Below are 20,332 nucleotides of genomic sequence, written 5' to 3' on the forward strand. Positions count from 1 at the left end.
TTGGGTTGTGTTTGGAAGAGATGCATGAAGCAGGACAGGAGGCTCTCCTGGGTAAGCTTTCTAAGCCCTCACCTCCCAATGGCCGATCTGTAATCTATTCTCTAACCAATTTAGAGTATCAACACTGTTTTGTTGTAATTTGCATTCATTGTTTCTCGATTTTATTTTTAGACATTGTCTTATGATAAATTAATTGTAAATATAATGCTGTCTAGCATATAGAGATTAAACAATTTAATTCCATTCATGCCTTGTTATTCACTCAAAGACTCAGTCACCTCTGATGTGAGCATATTACCATAAGTCTGATTATAATTGAATGGGAATAGCTGAGTTCTGGAAGCTGAGGATCACTGTTATGTAGATTCAAGGACAAGTGGATACAGACTTCAAAAAAGGAATTCAGACTCTGACATGGGGAGAGAATACACACAGCGGGGATTACAGGCCTCAAATATCTGTGGTTGTGGCAGGAAGAGGGTTCACTTTTGGAAATGGATTACATTAAAACAAATTCTGACTGTTGAAGTTACATCTTATTGTAGAGGTTCAGAGTCTAGAGCAAGGCTGTGAAGGAAAGCTGATGGATTGGATGGGGGCGGGGTCATAACACTGCCTTTTCCCTATCACACACATATACAGGCACCCTCCCCCAGTATGCAACACATACATAAGCAGATATGGAATCTCTTGCTAGAACATCAATCGCTGCTCCATCAATGTATTCCAAATCTGCCAATGAAGGCCATCTCTAGGGAATGGGTGGCATTCAGACTCCACATATATTCAGACTTTGGCCTCAGTGCAGACTTGCAAGGATGGCACCAGTGAACACCATGTGTGATGGGAACTCTACTTATGCAACTGTCAACTCAGTTCAAGCTACTAACTCACTTTACACGGGTCATTAGATGGTATTCAGATAGTAACTACTTTTAGCCACCAAGCTAAGAATCTACAGCCAAACCAAAGAGTTCAGGAGAAAGGCTCTGAATCTTTGTACCAATCCATTTACTCATTCAGTTACACACTAGCAACTGGATTTCAAACAAACATCGACAGTCATTCCATGTTTAACATGGAAACATTGCGGATGATAGCGGAAAAAGACAACTGGCCCATTCAATTTGCCCAGGTATTCCTGTCCACACGCCATATCATATCACACTGCTATGGTACTCCATTGCCAACACTTTAATTTCCAGTCAGCCAGTGTTCCAGGGCCTTGCTGCAGTTGATTCGCTCTGGGGCCCCGCACCCTCGAAAGGTCATCCCTGCTGTAAGGATGTAGCCCAGTTGCCAGTCATAGAAGCTTGGTTACTTGTAGAATATTACTCCTTATCTAAGTCAGAACTGATCATGTGCCGAACATGGTTTGCTTGGCTTTCAACATTTGATATTGTCCCATTCAGGAGGTTTGTAAATAACCTGAATAGTCAAAAGGTTAGCCCCCAAAGCTATGGAGTGGATTAGAAACTGGTTGAGTGACAGGCAACAGAGGGTAGTGGTAAACCGAAGTCACTCTGAAGAAAGAAAGGTGATTAGTGGATCCTGCAATCCACTAGATTCTAGATAGTTCACTGTCCTTTGCTTCAGAAGAGTCTCCGTTAATTTTCCCACCACTGAGGGAAAATGAAAGGAGATTCTCTTGAAAGAAAGGATAAGAAGTCCCTGGAATTAAGCAGGGTGCAAAATCCAAGGCAGCATATTTCATGGGTCATCATGTAGAAGATCTGGTAATACTCAATATGGAATCACTCACTGGCCTTACAGAGTGTTGCAGACAGCCTTCTACATCACTTACTTCCCTCCCATAGACAGTGCCACCCTATCTGGGTCCGAACAAATAAAGATCCACATGGACTATCTCTATTCAAATTTTGATAAAATGCACAAAATCCAGAGATCCTAAAGACCTGATTATATGGTAATAATAAATGAATTAGGACTGCCTTACAGTACTGAAATGCTGAAAAAATGCTTGGCTAGAACCTCTAATTATAACGTCACATCTAAATACTAGATTTGTTTTCTTTTCATTTAAAACAACTTGATTAGTTGATCCATTTGTGGACTCAGTTTGTAATAGCGCCATTAATTCTAGAATCCCCAGTGCACCTCTATAAAGAGCAGAGTCATCAGAACACAGATGCAATAACAATTGTCTACATATAGTGCACACATTAAGAGCCCTCTTTAATCAGGGGTCAGTGTTTTCAGCAAAGCAAAGCCCAAATGAATAGACAGGAGGCACATTCTAATAATGAAACTCCTCTGGATACAATTAATAGAAATCTGAGACTTATTTCTTTAGCTTCATTTGGAGAATTTTGATGCTCATTAGGGTGAGGCATTAAGTACTGGCCAGAAGCAGATCTAGTATAGGCAGGAGCTGTATAATGAATAATGAACTCCCCTGCCATGCCAGCACTGAGGCCCATGCAAGGTTGAAAGGCATGGGTACAGAGCTGGAAGAGTGGGTGCAAAGGTAGAGGGTCTGAGTGTGCAGCTGGAAGGTGTAGGACTAGCGGGTGTTGTTGCAGGACTGGTGAGTGCAGGGGTAGAGGGTCTGAAGGATGTAGGACTGGAAGGTGTGAGTGTAGGACTGGAGGATGTGGCTGCAGGGCTGGGGGATGCAGGGCTGGAAGAAGTGGATGTAGGACTGGAGGATGCAGGGTTGGAGGAAGTGGATGTAAGGTTGGAGGATGTAGGGTTGGGGGAGGTGGATGTAGTACTGGAGGATTTGGGGGTAGGACTGGAGTATGTAGCTGTAGGGCTGAAGGGAGCAATTACAGGGGTAGAGGGTCTGGAAGGATGTAGGACTGGAGGGTGTGAGTGCAGGGCTGGAAGAAGTGGATGTAGGACTGGAGGATGCAGAGTTGGAGGAAGTGGATGTAAGGTTGGAGGATGTAAGGTTGGAAGATGTAGGGTTGGGGGAGGTGGATGTAGGACTGGAGGATTTGGGGGTAGGCCTGGAGTATGTAGCTGTAGGGCTGAAGGGAGCGATTACAGGGGTAGAGGGTCTGGAAGGATGTGGAAGTGGAGGATAGGGGTGTAAACCTGGAGGGTGTGGTTACAGAGCTTAAGGGTGCGGTTACAGGGGTAGAGGCTCTAGAAGGCTTTAGGACTGGAGGATGTGGCTGCAGGGCTGGAGGATGTGGGTGAGGACTGCAGGATGCAAGGTTGGAGGATGTGGTATTCCAGGTTTAGGTGCAGGCCAAATGTATAATTTAACTCCGAGTTAGATCTACCGTTGAATTCAAAACACTTTGATGTCTCTTTGTTGCTTTTCTTTCTAGATCACATTATGCATGTCAGTGTATGTGAACTTCTTTTTGATGAATTTGTCTTTCTTTTAATGGTAATAATAATATGCATTCATTCTCATGTTGGCCTCTATACTAATTTCCCACCTCTGTAGCTTTAACCTGTTAAACCAAGCCTTTAAAACTTTACAATCCTTACCCCTCCCTCAGAGATCCCCTCTGCTTGTCCCATGTTTTCCTGAATTCAGACACTGTCCTTTTTGCCACCACCTCCACTGGGAACCCATTCCATGCATTCACTACCCTCTCTATAAAGAAATATTTCCGTGAGTCGAACATTGGATGGAGGTAGTGGATTATAAAAACTGTTAATTAAATAAATAAGATTATTCCTGAGCCTATCTCCTTTTACCCATCATTCTAGAGCCATCCCCTATCTCGCTTTTCCTCTAGGGTACAAATGTATAAATGTTTGTCTATCCCCAAATGCTTAATAACCATCAGGCCAATTTAGTTAAATGCGCGGGAGAGCCGGCGCTCCAAGGCGAGCGCCTGCTCTCCCAACACACGCCCAGGCCCCTTTCCTGGGCGCGCAATTCTGTATTTAAATTAGGGCCTTTGGCAGGAGTTAATTTCTGAGAGCAAAGGGCCAGATTTTATAAAATTGCACCAGGCGCAAACAAAAGTACGCTAGATTTTATAAGATATGCGCGTATGCAAAATAGGCTCGACGCACGCAGGGGGGGTTTGGGGTAGGTTTTCGGGGGGTACGCGCGAATCCTACGCGCGTACCCCTTTGAAAATCTACCCGAAAATGTGCAGCTTGGCTGCACATTTTACTTTCTGTATCGAGCATGACTAACTAATAGGCTCATCATCAATATGCATTTGCATGTGATGCGTGCTATTAGTTTCGGGGGGGGTTGGCCGCGCGTTTTCCACACGCTACTACCCCTTACTGTATAAGGGGTAATAATAGCGCGTCGAAAATGCACGTCAAAACAGGGGCTAACGGCGCGCTCGGCCTGAGCGCACCGTTCTGTATCGGCCTGAATGACCACTGACTCTCTGGACCGACTCCATCCTGTTTATATTCTTTTGAAGGTGCGGTCTCCAGAATTGTACACAGTATTCCCAGTGAGGTCTCACCAGGGACTTACATGGGCAATATCACCTCCCTTTTTCTGCTCACCATTCCTCTCCCTATCCAGCCAAGCATCTTTCTAGCTTTTGCCATCATTTTATCAATCTGATTGGCTACCTTAATATCATCAGATATGGTCACCTGTTTTTCTTTCATACATAGAAGACTTTCACTCCTATATTGTACCACTCCCTTGGGTTTTTGCAGCCTAAATACGTGACACTGCTTTTTTTTAGCATTGAATCTTAGTTGCCAATCTCTAGACCAGTCCTCAGGCTTTGCTAGATCCCTTGTCATGTTTTGTACACCTTCCCAGGTGTCTAACCCCTCTGTTGCAGATTTTGGTATTATCTATAAAAAGACAAACCTTTCTGGATAGCCTTCCACAATATCACTTATGGAAATGTTGAAAAGAACCGCTCCAAGGAGCAAACCCTGCAACTCACCACTAGTAACACACATCTCCTTGGAGTGAACTATTTACCACTATAATTTGTCACCTTCCATTCAATCTGTTTCTAACTCAGTCAGTCACTCTGGGGCCCATACCAAGGATGCTTACTTTATTTACAAGTCGCCTATGCAGAACAGTGTCAAAGTCCTTACTGAAACCTAAGGTTCTGATTTTTACAAACATTTATATACTTAATATTGGGTTTTACATGGCTAAATGTGCTTTACCCATGTAAGTCGGCTTTGAAAATTGCTATAACTTGTTTGAAATTTTACCTGATAGTATACTAAATCTAATGCTCTCCCCAGATCCAATTCTTTTGTCAATTAAATTGATTAGATTTATCTGGTAAAGCCATGTTTCCTTGGAACTTATAACCCATTGGATTCCAGATTCTGCATTATCTTCTGTTTTAGCAGTAACCCTATTAATGTACTCACCACAGAGCACAGACTAGACATCAAGTAGTTTCCAGTCTCCTCCTTACTTCTGCTTTTGTTTAGAGAAACCACATCCTCTGGAAGTACTTCAGAATTTAAAGAAGCTTTGAAAAGGTCAGCCAGCGGAGCTGCCAGAATTCCTCTGTTCCTTTAATACCCTTGGATATATCCCACTGGCCCCATTACTTTAACTGCTTTTAATGTAGCAAGCTCCTCACAAACACAGTTTTCTGAATATTGTTTGAGGTTTACTTGACTTCCAATTCTTTTTACATTTCTGCATGGTGATAACCTGCATGGAGCTGCAGTTACAACCCTAAACTGAAGGAGAGGGGTAACCTGCATGGGACTGCAGTTACAACCCTAAACAGACGGCAAGGGAGTAACCTGCATGGAGGAGCAGCTACAACCCTAAACAGTAGGCATGGGAATAGCCTGCATGGAGCTGCAGTAACAACCCTAACAAGAAGGTGAGGAGGTAACCTGCGTAGAACTGCAGTTACAACCCTAAACAGTAGGCATGGGAATAGCCTGCATGGAGCTGCAGTTACAACCCTAAACAGAAGGTGAGGAGGTAACCTGCGTAGAACTGCAGTTACAACCCTAAACAGTAGGCATGGGAATAGCCTGCATGGAGCTGCAGTTACAATCTTAAACAGTAGGGAAGTGAGTAACCTGCATGGAGTTGCAGTTTCAACCCTAAACAGAAGGCAAGGGAGTAACCTGCATGGAGAAGCAGTTACAACCCTAAACTGAAGGAGAGGGAGTAACCTGCAAGGAACTGCAGTAACAACCCTAACAAGGCATGGAGGGTAACCTGCATGGAGCTACAGTTACAGGCCTAAACAGAAGGCATGGGTGTATCTGGCATGGAATTGAAGTTGCAACCCTAACCAGAAGGCGATGAGGTAACGTGCATGGAGCTGCAGTTACAACCCTAAACAGAAGGTGAGAGGGTAAGCTGCATGGAGCTATGGTTACAGCCCTAAACAGAAGGCATGGGTGTATCCTGCATGGAATTGAAGTTACAGCCCTAAACAGAAGGCATGGGTGTATCTGGCATGGAATTGAAGTTATAACCCTAAACAGAAGGCAAGTGAGTAACGTGCATGGAGCAGCAGTTGCAACCCTAACCAGAAGGCGATGAGGTAACCTGGATGGAGCTACACTTACAGCCCTAAACATTTTACTGGGAAAACTGGATGGACTATTTGCGTCTTTACGTACCATCATTTAGGGGTAGATTTTCAAATAGCGTGAATTGGCCTACTTTTGCTGGCGCATCAGGCGCAAGCAAAAGTAAGCTGGATTTTAGTAGATACGCGCGTAGCCGCGCGTATCTGCTAAAAACCTGGATCGGCGCGCGCAAGGCTATTGATTTTGTATAGCCGGTGCGCACCGAGCCGCGCAGCCTACCCCCGTTCCCTCCGAGGCCGCTCTGAAATCGGAGCGGCCTCGGAGGGAACTTCCTTTTGCCCTCCCCTCACCTTCCCCTCCCTTCCCCTACCTAACCCACCCACCTGGCCCTGTCTAAGCCCCCCCCCTTACCTTTGTCGGGGCACAAGAGGCCTGCGCGCCAGCGGGCCTCTTGCGCGCCGGGACGCGACCTGGGGGCGGGTACGGAGGGAGTGGCCACGCCCCCGGCCGTAGCCACGCCCCCGTACCCGCCCCCAAAATGCCGCCGACATTCCCCCTAAACGCCGCGACAACCGGGCCCGCCCCCGACACGCCCCCCAACACGCCCCCCTCGGAGAACCCCGGGACTTACGCGAGTCCCGGGGCTCTGCGCGCGCCGGTGAGCCTATGTAAAATAGGCTCACCGGCACGCAGGGCCCTGCTCGCCTAAATCCGCCCGGATTTGGGCGGATTTAGGCGAGCAGGGCTCTGAAAATCCGCCCCTTAATCTGTAACTGAGTCCATTTTCTATGGTCCTACTCCTGGCTCTTCCTGTGTGAACACCAAACAGAAATATTTGTTAAATAGTATAGTTTTTTTTCCTTATCAGCCTGTACATATTCCTCCCCGTCACCTCTGAATCTCACGATCCCACTTTTGCATCTCCTCCTATCATTAACATATCAAAAAAGTCTAGTCCCTTGTTTTACTATATTTATTTTTTCTTCTATTTGCATCTTTTCTCTTTTGACTTTCCAGATACTGTTACCTGTCTTCTTCTTTCTGAGATCTCTTGTAGTTAATGAACACTAACCTTTTCTCCTTTTCCTCTTCAGCTACGTCTATAGAAAACCACAAGGGCCTTTTTCCTCTTCCCTTCATTTACATTCCTAACAAAATGATTAGTTCCCCTTATAGTTTTGCCCACAGCCCCTAGAGTTTCTCATCCAGTTAAGGAGTCCTTGAGGTTCTCCCCTGTTTTAACGAACTCTGGGCCAGATTTACTAAAACCTTTCTCCTGTTCTGGGTCTATGGGGAAAATGCTGCGTTAATGAGGCCCTTAGTTTTCCTGAAGTCCAGGACCCTCGCCTTTGAATGAACTGTTATCTGCTCTAGCACGGAAGCACACCAGAATTACTGTCCTGAAAATGTTTTACCTCCTATTTCTGAGGCTTTACTATTTACCATCAGCAAAGAGAACCCCATGTCAGGTTTCTTCACTACGAGAACCAATGGATATTTTGAATTTAACAGACTTTCTTGAAAATTCATCATGTGAAAAAGTTGGTCCCTCCATATTGGTAGCTACCTTTTTGGTAGGCTCTGGCAGGGATTTTGTTTTAAAATTATTTTTTTTGTAACAGATGCATGGGGGTAACCTGCACGGAGCTGCAGTTTCTGGATGGACCATTTGGACTTTTTCTGCCAACAATATTATGTTACTATGTTACTAAGTAATTGGTCTAATCCTTTTTTTTAATTTGGAAATTATTAATTTTGCAAGATGTGGCAAAATGCAAGCTAGGAGGAAGATGTTTATTGTGTTGAGATCTAGGGTGTTGCAATTGGGTGAATTATTTTGGCTTAATGTGTGGTTAAGTTGAACGGCCTGAAATGGAGTTTTATGAATCCTTCCCAGCTGGTCAGTTTTATTTCTTGTTGATAGAGTCTGATGCCATCATCTTTGCCCTTGGCCCTTAGGCACTCCTCTTCGGTGGGAGTAAGATACATTTGTAGGTGACTACTCAAGGTTTCTTTGGCCATTTATTATTTATCTTGTTTGTAATTTCCTTCCAATACTGCGAGTTCCTCTCTATAGCGGACCTTTGCATGTATTAGAGGGGGGTTTTTTTGTCATGTTTACATTTCTTATAATTTATCTCTAAGCATGTTCTGTACAAGAAACTACTTTTGCTAGTTAATTTAAATTCAATAAATGACAAGTTAAAACAAAAAAGGAAACACTGTCCCTACTGGTAAGCACCAGGGCCTGTGTGGGTTCTCTTACCAGTTGATGGAACAGATCTCCTTACAGATAATCCAGGATCTCTCTGCCTCCGGGTGACACTACAGCTGGGATGTCCTAATCAACATCTGGCAGATTGAAATCACTTAGCAATAGTCCTCCCATTTCAAAGCAATTTTGTGAATATCTTTCATTAAATCTCTATTCATGTCTTCTGCCTGTAGTATCACACCAGTATAAATGGATGTTCCAGTCTCTCTTTCCAAATTAACCCAGTGCCTCCTCCTTACCTCAAAAGCACTGCTGTTCTGTTGATGTATTATTATTTTATATATATATATATATACTACCGTTAAGCCCGTAACAACGGGCTCGGTCCGTTTCCTTCCCACTCCCTCCCCCTCATTCTCCCTCCTCCTTCACTCTCTCCCCCCTCCCTCTCACTTCCCTCTCCCTCTCCTCTCCTCCCTCCCCCCCTCACCTTCCCTCCCTCCCTCTCCCTCTCACCCCCTCCCTTTCTCACCTCCCTCCCTCCCTCTCCCTCCCTCTCACCTCCCTCCCTCTCTCCCCCCTCTCTCTCACACCTCCCTCCCCCTCTCTCTCACACCTCCCTCCCCCTCTCTCACACCTCCCTCCCCCTCTCTCACACCTCCCCTCTCTCTCTCTCACCTCCCCCTCTCTCTCTCTCACCTTCCCTCCCTCTCACCTCCCTCCCTCTCTCTCACCTTCCCCTCCCTCTCCTCAGTCACTCCCCCTCTCTCAATCCCCTCCCCTTTAAGATCATCCACAACCGGCAGATCTCGGGGGGGGGGGGGTGTCCCTCCCGCGTGCGCGGCGCCGCTACTTCTCCTCCCGCTCCTGCCGGCAGATCTCGGGGGGCTGTCACTCGCGCACGGCGCCGCTGCTTCTCCTCCCGCTCCTGCTCCTCCCACTCCTGCTTCGCGGCCGCTGCCGCTCTTGCTTTTCACCGCCGCTCCTGCGGCCCCACCGCCATTTTTTCGTCGCTGCTGCCGCCGCTACTGCTCCTCCCACTCCTGCTTCGCGGCCGCCGCCGCTCCTGCGGCCCCACCGCCATTTTTTTTTTTCGGGCACACACAGCTCTGACCGACGTGCTCGCCCGCACATGCGCGGTAGAGCTGCTCTCTACTGCGCATTTGCGGGCCGTCGGTCAGAGCCCATTTATAAGGTAGATTATATATATATATATATATATATATATATATATATATATATATTGTTGCGGTCCGGTCCGTGAAGCTCACGTCCCGGTCCTTACCTCGAGGGCTCCTGCCGGCTGAGAACGAAGCAGAGTCGGGATCTGGGTGCCCCCGCGGGGGAGACGCCATTGCTGGCCTGCCTCTAGGTGCGCGCGTGGATGCCCCGCGCTTATCTAGACAGTTTCCCGCCTGAGGGTGGCTCCGCCCCTAGTCTGACGTCAGACGCCGCGGCCTACTTAGGGCCACCGCGGACACCCGATCAGGGCCTTGCAACAGGGTTCCTTCGGTCCCCCGTTGCCTTGAGCTCTGGAGTCAGCCAGCGTCCTGGCTACTCCATTCCTGCCTGCCTGCCTGCCTGCCGGTTCCCGCCTGCCTACACAGTCTGTGCCGGTTCCTGCCTGTCTACAGCCCAAGCTGGGATCCTGCCAGCCAGCCCAAGCCAGGTTCCTGCCTGCCTACAGCCCAAATCGGGTTCCTGCTTGCCTACAGCCCAAACCGAGCTCCTGCCTGTCTTCAGCCCAAGCCGGGCTCCAGCCTGTCTACAACCCTTGCCGGATTCCTGCCTGCCTCAGCCAAGCCTGATACTTGTCTGCTTCCTCTCTATCGACCGCCTCGCCTAAGTCCCAGCGGTCGGGCCCCTACGGGCTCCTCCCGGGGGGGCTCCGACTTCCAGGGTGAATCTCCTAAGTCCCAGCGGCTGGACTCCCAAGGGCTCCTCCCGGGGGAGTACCAGCTTCCAGGGTGAAGCCGTGTCTACCTGCCCGCCAGGAGTCTGCCTCCCGGCCTGTTCAGTCGAGACCAGTGAAATCCTTCCCAAGTCTCCTGTAGGCCAGCCCAAGGGTCCACTAGCCCCGTATTCACAATATATATATATATATATATATATATAGAGAGAGAGAGAGAGAGAGAGAGAGAGAGAGAGAGAGAGAGAGAGAGAGAGAGAGCGCACCATTCCTCCTCTCTGTCCTTGCGGAATAGATTGTAGCCGAGTATAACTATATCGCAGTCGTTATTTTCAATTTACTACGTCTCATGGACTTTATTTCCCATTCTATGGGCATTAGTATACATAGCTTTCCTGACATGGTCCATGTTTCAGAGCTGTAACTTCCTGCATCAGGGGGACACACTCTAAGTTAATGTTTCTGTGTCCTTCTGATCAAGGAAATTACTACTCCAAAACATGCACCGTGTTGGGATTTTTCCATCACTGAAGCTAAGTTGAGGAATCAACGTTGTTATACAATGGACAGTAAGTTTTTACTTGCATAAAAAAAAAAAATAAATTAAGATGACATTGCAAAGAGTTTAAGGACCAATGATTATATATACAGGGCAGTGAAAAGAGACGTCTTTCCATTGGGTGAGCACACAGCCCATACGAATGAAGATCCCGTTTTACTGTTTCTCTGAAGTGTAAAATAGTTAAAGCATATTACTGCAGTGATTCACAGAGGTATTTTTGCAATTATTGGAATCTCATTCTCTGTGTGTAGGTTTACATTCTCCTACATTTCAGGACCCCTTACAAGCACCCATCAGTGCTCATCTTCTAGTCATTCTTCCTGCTGGGCTGTAACATTATGTCACTGGTACTGATAGCACAGAGTGAACTATAGCATTTCTTAGCTTGGGGGATACCCTTATCATACCAGGTCCAGTTAGACTGAAGGTATTTTTTGTTACAAATTCAGTACCAGGTCCCCCAAAAACATGTGGGGTGGGAAGGTACAAAGGCAAGTCCTTTCCATTCATGCTCTGGTCCCAAGACAAGCAGCTCTACTCAGTGGCTGGATGTCAGGCTATCCCAGGACACCTGAGACTCTGCAGTGCCAGGATATTGGTCCATTTAGGGAGGACTCGGATGTGACGGTGTTCAATCATAATCTCACTGATTGGTAGATACGCTCTTTTGTCTCCTCAGCCAATGTCTGAACTTATGATTTATCTCATAGTGTTCCAACAGCAGATCATAAGTAGGGTAGAGCCAACCTATTTCAGGATGGTCTAATCACAGTTCAAGTGCCCTCTTGTTATATTTGTTTTGTGGTGCATGCGTGTGCTTGCACTGTACCTTTCCATGAGAAGGAAAGTGTGTGTGTGTGTGTGTGTGTGTGTGTGGCTTGCACTGTACCTGTCTGTGATAAGGAAGAGGTGTGTGTGTGTGTGTGTGTGTGTGAGGCTTGCATTGTACCTGTCTGTGATAAGGAAGGTGTGTTTTTGTGTGTGTGTGTGTGTGTGTGTGTTGTGAGGCTTGCACTGTACCTGTCTGTAATAAGGAAGGGGTGTGTGTGTGTGTGAGTGTGTGCGTGTGTGTGCACGTGTGAGGCTTGCACTGTATCTGTCTGTGATAAGGAAGGGGTATGTGTGTGGTGTGTGTGTGTGAGGCTTGCACTGTACCTGTCTGTGATAAGGAAGTTGTGTGTGTGTGTGTGAGGCTTGCACTGTACCTGTCTGTGATAAGGAAGGTGTGTGTGTGTGTGTGTGTGTGAGGCTTGCACTGTACCTGTCTGTGATAGGAAGGGGTGTGTGTGTCTGTGTGTGTCTGTGTGTGGATTGCACTGTGCCTGTCTGTGGTGGGGAGGTAAAGTTGCACTGCTGCTGACCTGCTCTGCATGTTCTGTGGGGCGGGGTGGGGGGCGGTGGGGAGGGGAGAGTGAGTGGGAGAACCTGTATTGTTGCTCCCCATTAACCTCACTGACAATTGAAAATGCACTTTCGCACAGGGATTTTTGTAGGAAATATGTTTGCATTCTTTATTTAATATGTCAGATTGCTGGGCTTTCAAAATATAGTCTAACCCTCTCTCCAAAGCTAGTGAGCTGTGAGTAAATACTGATTGTGCAAGGAGAAGAAGAAGATTGATATGAAATCTTTGTGGAGTGTGTCCAAGACCTGCAATCCAGTCCCATCAATCTGGCTGGATTCACTAACACAAAATGCATCATTATAGAAAAAGCTGGACAGAGCCTGCTCCACTCCTCCAGTGCGATTTTCCGCTGAACTGAAGATTCTCAGGAGTTGCTGGTCCGCACTGACACTAAACCCCTGTTCTTTCTCATCCCTTAATCTGCTTGTATCGCTGTCTGGCAAGAATTAAAATTCTGTGCCTGTCAAACATGGAACTCCGAACAAAATAGGCTCTGGGTTGCTTTGCTTGTTTGGAGCCTTTCAAAAGCTCTTTTGGTTCTTAACTCATTAGAGATAAGCACCCTGAGGTAGGCGACAAGTCTTCTATTTAGTTCATAATCTCCTGGCTAGGAAGGGGCAAACACAGCTCTGTGAGCCTTGAAATCAATTAGTTGTCTCCAAAACAAGCCTACTAATATTTTCTGCAGATGTTTATCCACAGGCGGTTCAGTGACACCGGGAACACACAGAAAAACAGCAAGAGCCCAACAAAGGGGACAAATTCGGAAAATTAAGAAAGGAAACGGTGTCCTGTTAGTGTCACAAGGATTTTCAGGATGTGCTCAATGAAAATGTACCAGAAAACATTTGCATAGGTCAGAGACCCAGTATTTGCAAATTTTCTTCATGCATATTCCTTGCAAATAGCCTTAAACCCCGACTGGCTGTGGGGAAGCTCTGCCATCCATCTCCCAGGCCTTATGTGTTCTAACCATTCTTGTGAAGCTGATGGCTCCCGCCCCGGACCCTATATATCTGTGAATCTGAATAGCATTAGAGCCGCTCAGATCATTCCAAGGCATTGACCCAGTTTATAAAATCCTGCAGCCAAGCCAGGTAAAGTCATGAAATCCCCTTCTGCACAGTCATTGCAAACCAAGGATCCATGGCATTGAGCACAGCAGGCCCCCTGGCCAGAACCAGGGCCAGGCAATTTAGCAGCTACGGCCAAGTAAAAGGTGTTCCCTCTCCCTGTACACAACATGAACCTGGAGACTCTCCTTTTTTTTTTTAACTTAAAGCACAACGCTATTATTTCTAATCTATAAGTAGACATAATGTTGCATCCGTCAGTGCTAGACGACTTCACCCCGTTTGCCTCACCTTGTTCACGGCTCCTCCTGCATCCCTAGGGAAAATGGCTGCTGCTGCGTCTACAAGCCGACCTCTCTGGCATCCCCGGAACGGCTATGGTGCTGCCTCCCGCCATGCTCCTCCCAAGTGCCTACTAGGGTGAGCTTGCACACGCCACCCACGTCTTTATTCCAGCATTGGTGCAAACCTCGGGGGCGTTCCCCTCTACTGACGTCACACCATCCGGGTATATTGCCTGTACTAAGTTGCTAGCTCGTTGAGTTAGCAAAGGATTGGTTTCGGCAGGTTCTAAGCTACTCTGCCGCTTCCGTGCTGTCACTGGAAGTTCTCTCTCTGCCCTTCGGGGTATTGCTAACCTGGGTACCCGCTCCTCGGGGGCTCTCTGCTTTATTTCAGGTGCCTTACAGGGATCAGGTACTTGCTCCTCGATGGCCTGCTCTCCCTGCCTCGGTGCCACTACCTAACTTCTTCAACCTGGTGGAATCGCATACCAACAGCAACCATCTAGTGAGTAATCTAACCCTCAGTCTATCTCATCCACAGTGCTACCTTGCTGGGAAACCTACACTGGAATTCCCCTATACCAATGGGGTGAGAAGGGTCCCCTCCGCCGAGGGTCTTAAGACTGCTACTTCCAGACTACCTCACTACTGCCACCTCTGGTGGTACACTACAAGCTGTTTAATAAAAGAACTAAACTCTATGTTTGTGCATCTGCATTTAGCCCAGTACTATGGCGCCTCACGGGGCTCCTCTCCATGGGCGTGGTCATCTGCCACAGTACCCAAGAATCCACCCAAACACCGTTTAACCATAACAGATTGCTAACTCCATGGATTTGGCTCAGCTCACCGCATTGCAGGCCATTCCAGGCCTGCCCCAGTGAATCTCCGAACCACAGAGTGCGCTGGAGAGTTTGACTACTGCATTCAGCTTGCTGTACACACAGATGAATTTACCCACCACCTCAGGTAAAGAAGCTACACAGCCAGAAGAGATGGTCAAGACTATTGTACCTCTATCTGCTCCTCCACACTTCTCAGGGGAGGTTTGGAGATACAGAGGTTTTATTAATCAGTGTTGCATGCACTTCTCCCTGCAACCTAGCCATTTCCCCACAGCTTATGCCAAGACCACCTATATCTTGTCTTATCTGGATGGAAGAACGTTGACTTGGGCCTCTTCACTGTGGGAACGCGAGGATCCTATTCTACATTACATTGAAGGATTCCGTGAGCTATTCAAGTCTGTTTTTGATGACCCTGCCCGGTATACCACTGCAGGATCTTCTTTGGTTCACCTGAAGCAAGGTAATAAACCTTTGGCTGACTTCGCTATCGAATTCAAGACACTGGCATCTGAATTACATTGGGACCCTAAATGCCTGAGGACCCTCTTCTTTGAAGGACTGAACTCTCATCTGAAAGACGAGCTTGCTGCTCGTGAAATGCCTGAGACCTCGGCTGAACTAGTGAAGTTGGCAACTAGGATTGATCGCCGACTTCGTGACAAGGTTCAAGAAACCAAGACTCCCAGGGTGAAACTCGAGTTAAGTCCACACCCAGGCCTATTCCTCCAGTTCCAGTTGCTGGTGAAGAAGAACCAATGCAATTAGGCTGCAGCCATCTGACAGCTAAAGAGAGAACAGGGAAGAAACTGGGGCTGTGCATGTACTGTGGACAAGCTGGCCTTGCTGCTCAAACATGCCCTAAATGTCCAGAAAACTGGCAGACCTAAGTCCTGCGGGAGGACTCTTCTTAGGTCTTACTGCCCCCTCTCCTCCGCTTTCTCTTCCTGTATCCTTAATCTGCGGACCCTTGGAGTATCAGACTCTTGCCCTAGTGGACTCAGGGGCAGGAGGTAATTTCATTCTTCAACGATTAGTGGAGCACTTGCGGATTCCCACTACCACTATGAAGTCTCCGCTACTCCTATCTTCAATTCATGGAGAGCCCTTACTGGGTGAAGTAACCCAGCTCACTGAACCAGTATGTCTGCGGACTGGTGTTCTCCATTCTGAAACTATCTCCTTCTTTGTTTTAGAGAAGGCCATGCACCCTATAGTGCTGGGGTTACCATGGCTGCAGCAGCATATGCCACAGTTCAATTGGGCTACGCTGGAGCTGTCACGATGGGGCCCAGACTGTCATGGTAAATGCCTGATGGAGGTCGCTCCTATTCCCTGCATGCCAACTACCCCAGTGATGCCAGGGTTGCCTCCTCAATATGCATCGTTCCAAGATGCTTTTTCTAAAGAAGCTGCAGACATACTCCCGCCTCACAGATCCTATGACTGCGCTATTAATCTGAAGCCGAACACGGAACTCCCAAGGGATGGGTGTACTCTCTCTCTGTGGCAGAGAATAAAGCCATGTCGGAATATATTCAGAAAAACCTTCAAAAAGGCTTCATAAGACCTTCCAAGTCTCCGGCTGGTGTAGGCTTCTTTTTTGTGGGGAAGAAGGATGGAACTTTACGTCCATGTATAGATTACAGAGGTCTCAATGAGATAACTGTGAAAGACCGTTACCCGCTACCTCTCATCTCAGAGCTATTTGACAGACTACAAGGAGCCAAGATCTTCTCCAAGCTTGATCTTAAAGGAGTCTACAACCTACTTCGCATTCGCTCAGGCGATGAATGGAAGATGGCCTTCAACACCTGGGATGGTCACTTTGAATATTTAGTGATGCCCTTTGGCCTGTGCAACGCCCCGGCTGTCTTTCAAAATTTAATGAACGACATTTTCAGAGATCTCCTCTACAAATGTGTCGTCATTTACTTAGATGACATCTTGATATTCTCTCAAAATATGACCACTCATCTGGAGGATGTCAAAAGAGTGCTGCAAAGACTCCATGAGAATCATCTATACGCTAAGTTGTCTAAGTGCAAATTTCACAAAGAATCAGTGCCTTTCCTAGGCTATATTGTTTCCAACCATGGGTTCAAAATGGATCCACAGAAGCTGGAGAGCATAAAGAATTGGGCTCAACCCATGGGTCTGAAGGCTCTCAGACATTTTTTTAGGGTTCACGAACTATTATAGTTCTTTCATCAAGAACTACTCCTCGCTCACTTTTCCGCTTACAGCTATAACGAAGAAAAGTGACAATGTTGCTAATTGGTCTACGGAGGCTATATCTGCATTCCAGAAACTAAAAGACGCCTTCTCAAGCAAGCTGTGTCTCCAACACCAGGATCCCACTAAGCCCTTCATCGTGGAGGTCGATGCCTCAGAAGTTGGCGTAGGGGCCGTGCTAAGCCAAGCCGGGAATTCCAAGGCTTTACCATCCATGCTCATTCTTCTCTCATCACTTCTCTCCTGCAGAGAAAAATTATGGAATAGGAGATAAAGAGCTCCTGGTAATAAAGATGGCATTTGAGGAGTGGCGCCCTTGGCTCGAAGGAGCGCAACATCAAGTCACAGTCTTCACAGACCATAAGAATTTAGAATACCTCTGCCACGCACAGCGCCTAAACCATAGGCAAGCGAGATGGTCACTGTTTTTCAACAGATTCGACTTTGTGCTAAAGTACCGCCCTGGAGATAAAAACATCAGAGCAGATTCCTTAACTCACTCATTCCTCTCTGAGGATACCCCAGAGGAACCACAACACATCATTGACCTGAAGAGAGTCATTTTGGCAGCTACTCATTCAGTACCTGAAGGTAAAACCATCGTACCCAAAAACCTCAGGAAAAAGCTGTTAGCATGGGCTCATGACTCTAAGCTGGCTGGACACCCTGGTCAACGCAGAACTCTGTCTAAACTACAAAAGTTTTACTGGTGGCCCACCATGAAAGAAGACACTTTCTCCTACGTTGCTTCCTGTGCAAATTGTGCCAGACAAAAGACGCCACCCGGTCATCCTTGGGGTCTACTCCAACCCTTACCAGTACCAGACAAGCCATGGACACACATTGCCACACACTTTGTGGTGGACTTACCCCTCTCAGGAGGAAACAACACGATTTGGGTAACTGTCAATTGGTTCTCAAAGATGGCTCACTTTGTGGCTCTCCCTGGGTTACCCACAGCTATGGAGCTAGCCAAGCTCTTCAATCTGCACATCTTCCGCCTACACAGCATGCCCAAGCACATAGTCTCCGATCGCGGAGTTCAATTCACAGCTAAATTCTGGAAGGCATTGTGCAAGAAGTTTGACATTTCTCTCGACTTCACCTCAGCATACCATCCTCAATCTAACGGACAAAAAGAGAGGATAAACAGGACACTCAAGCAGTTCATTCGTGCCTACATGAACACTCACCAGAATGATTGGGCAGAACTGTTGCCCTGGGCTGAATTCGCCATCAACTCTCATCCAGCAACATCCACTGGATCAACACCATTCGAAGTGGTTTACAGATGACTACCATTGCCACCACTGCCACTTCCACTGTCCATGTCGTCCCCGGCAGCTCAATCTACTAACAAAGAAATTCAACAACTCTGGACTCAGACCAAAGAGATGCTTCTCAAAGCAGGACTTTGAGCTAAGAAAGGATATGATGCTCACCACTGCAAGGCTCCTGATTTTCAGCCTGGTGACAAAGTCTGGCTATCCACTAAGCACTTAAGACTTAAATTACCTTCAGCTCGCTTCGCTCCATGCTTCGTTGGACCATTTCCTATTCTCCAATGACTTGGCAATCTCACCTATAGTCTGAAGCTACCACCTACATTGAAGATTCATAATGCGTTCCACGTCTCACTATTGAAGCCATTAATCCTTAGTGAGTTCTCTAACAAGACACCTGAAACTACACCAATAGATGCAGAAGATGACATTGAGTACAAGATAGATGCTGTCCTTGACGTAAGAAAAAGAGGCAGAGTATGGGAATACCTCCTGTCATGGGAGGGTTATGGACCTGAAGATAACTCACGGACACCTTTGGCTAATATACTGGATAAAGAGATGCTACAAGATTTCCATAAGATGCATCCTCAGAAACCAAGACCAGGTAGGAAGCCTGGAGGACGCCCTTTGAAGGGGGGTACTGTTGTGTCCGTCGGTGCTAGACAGCTTCACCCCATTTGCCTCACCTTGTTCACGGCTCCTCCCGCAACCCTAGGGAAAATGGCTGCTGCCGCGTCTACAAGCCGACTCTCCGGTGTCCCCGGAATGGCTATGGTGCTGCCTCCCGCCATGCTCCTCCCAAGGGCTTACTAGGGTGCGCGCGCGCATGCTACCCACGTCTTTATTCCAGCATTGGCGCGAACCTCGGGGGCGTTCCCCTCTACTGACGCCATGCCATCCGGGTATATAGCCTGTACTAAGTTGCTAGCTCATTGAGTTAGCAAAGGATTGATTTTGGCCAGTTCTAAGCTACGCTGCTGCTTCCGTGCTGCCGTTGGAAGCTCCCTCTCTGCCCTTCGGGGTATTGCTAACCTGGGTACCTGCTCCTCGAGGGCCCTCTGCTTTATTTCAGGTGCCTTACAGGGATCAGTACTCGCTCCTCGAGGGCCTGCTCTCCCTGCCTCGGTGCCACTACCTAACTTCTTCAACCTGGTGGAATCGCATACCAACAACAACCATCTAGTGAGTAATCTAACCCTCAGTCTATCTCATCCACAGTGCTGCCTTGCTGGGAAACCTGCACCGGAATTCCCCTATACCAATGGGGTGAGAAGGGTCCCCTCCGCCGAGGGTCTTAAGACTGCTACTTCCAGACTACCTCACTACTGCCACCTCTGGTGGTACACTTCAAGCTGTTTAATAAAAGAACTAAACTCTGTGTTTGTGCGTCTGTGTTTAGCCCAGTACTGTGGCGCCTCATGGGGCTCCTCCCCCTGGGTGTGGTCATCTGCCACAGTACCCAAGAATCCACCCAAACACCACTTAACCATAACACATAAGTGTGATCTTGATCCCCAAACTTACCCTTAATCTGTATGGATGTGGCCCTTACCCTTTCCTCAACTGATTAGTTACAGTATTTAGTTAAATATTCAATTTGACATATCCTTGTTACTAAAAAAATCTCTCTAAGTGGTACACAATAATAACCATAAAACCCACAACCCACCTGCAACTTATACCAATACAAAAATGATCTCTGCTTGTTAAGCAGTGGGTGTTGAAAAAGGAGGGTGCCTTTAATCCATAATGTCAGGCCTTTTTCTCTTCTACTGAATTATAGAATTTCTGATTATATTAAACTAATTAGACTCTAGATTTTGACAACAAAAACTCTCTCCACTACCAGGCACAATGAGATGCACCACAAAACTCAGAACATTTACAACAAACCTGCCATATCATAACAGCACTCACACCTAGAACTCACACAGGAACAACCTTACCTTTGAAAGGACCACCCTGAAAATATTACTATAGGCCCTAGAACATCAGATATCTCCTGTGGGAAAAACAAAATGTGCTATAGATCCCTAAACAGAAACTACATGATTGTTGAGTAGGGTTGTTTTAGTGT

Source organism: Rhinatrema bivittatum, chromosome 8 (genome assembly GCF_901001135.1).
Source record: "Rhinatrema bivittatum chromosome 8, aRhiBiv1.1, whole genome shotgun sequence".
Lineage (NCBI taxonomy): Eukaryota > Metazoa > Chordata > Amphibia > Gymnophiona > Rhinatrematidae > Rhinatrema > Rhinatrema bivittatum.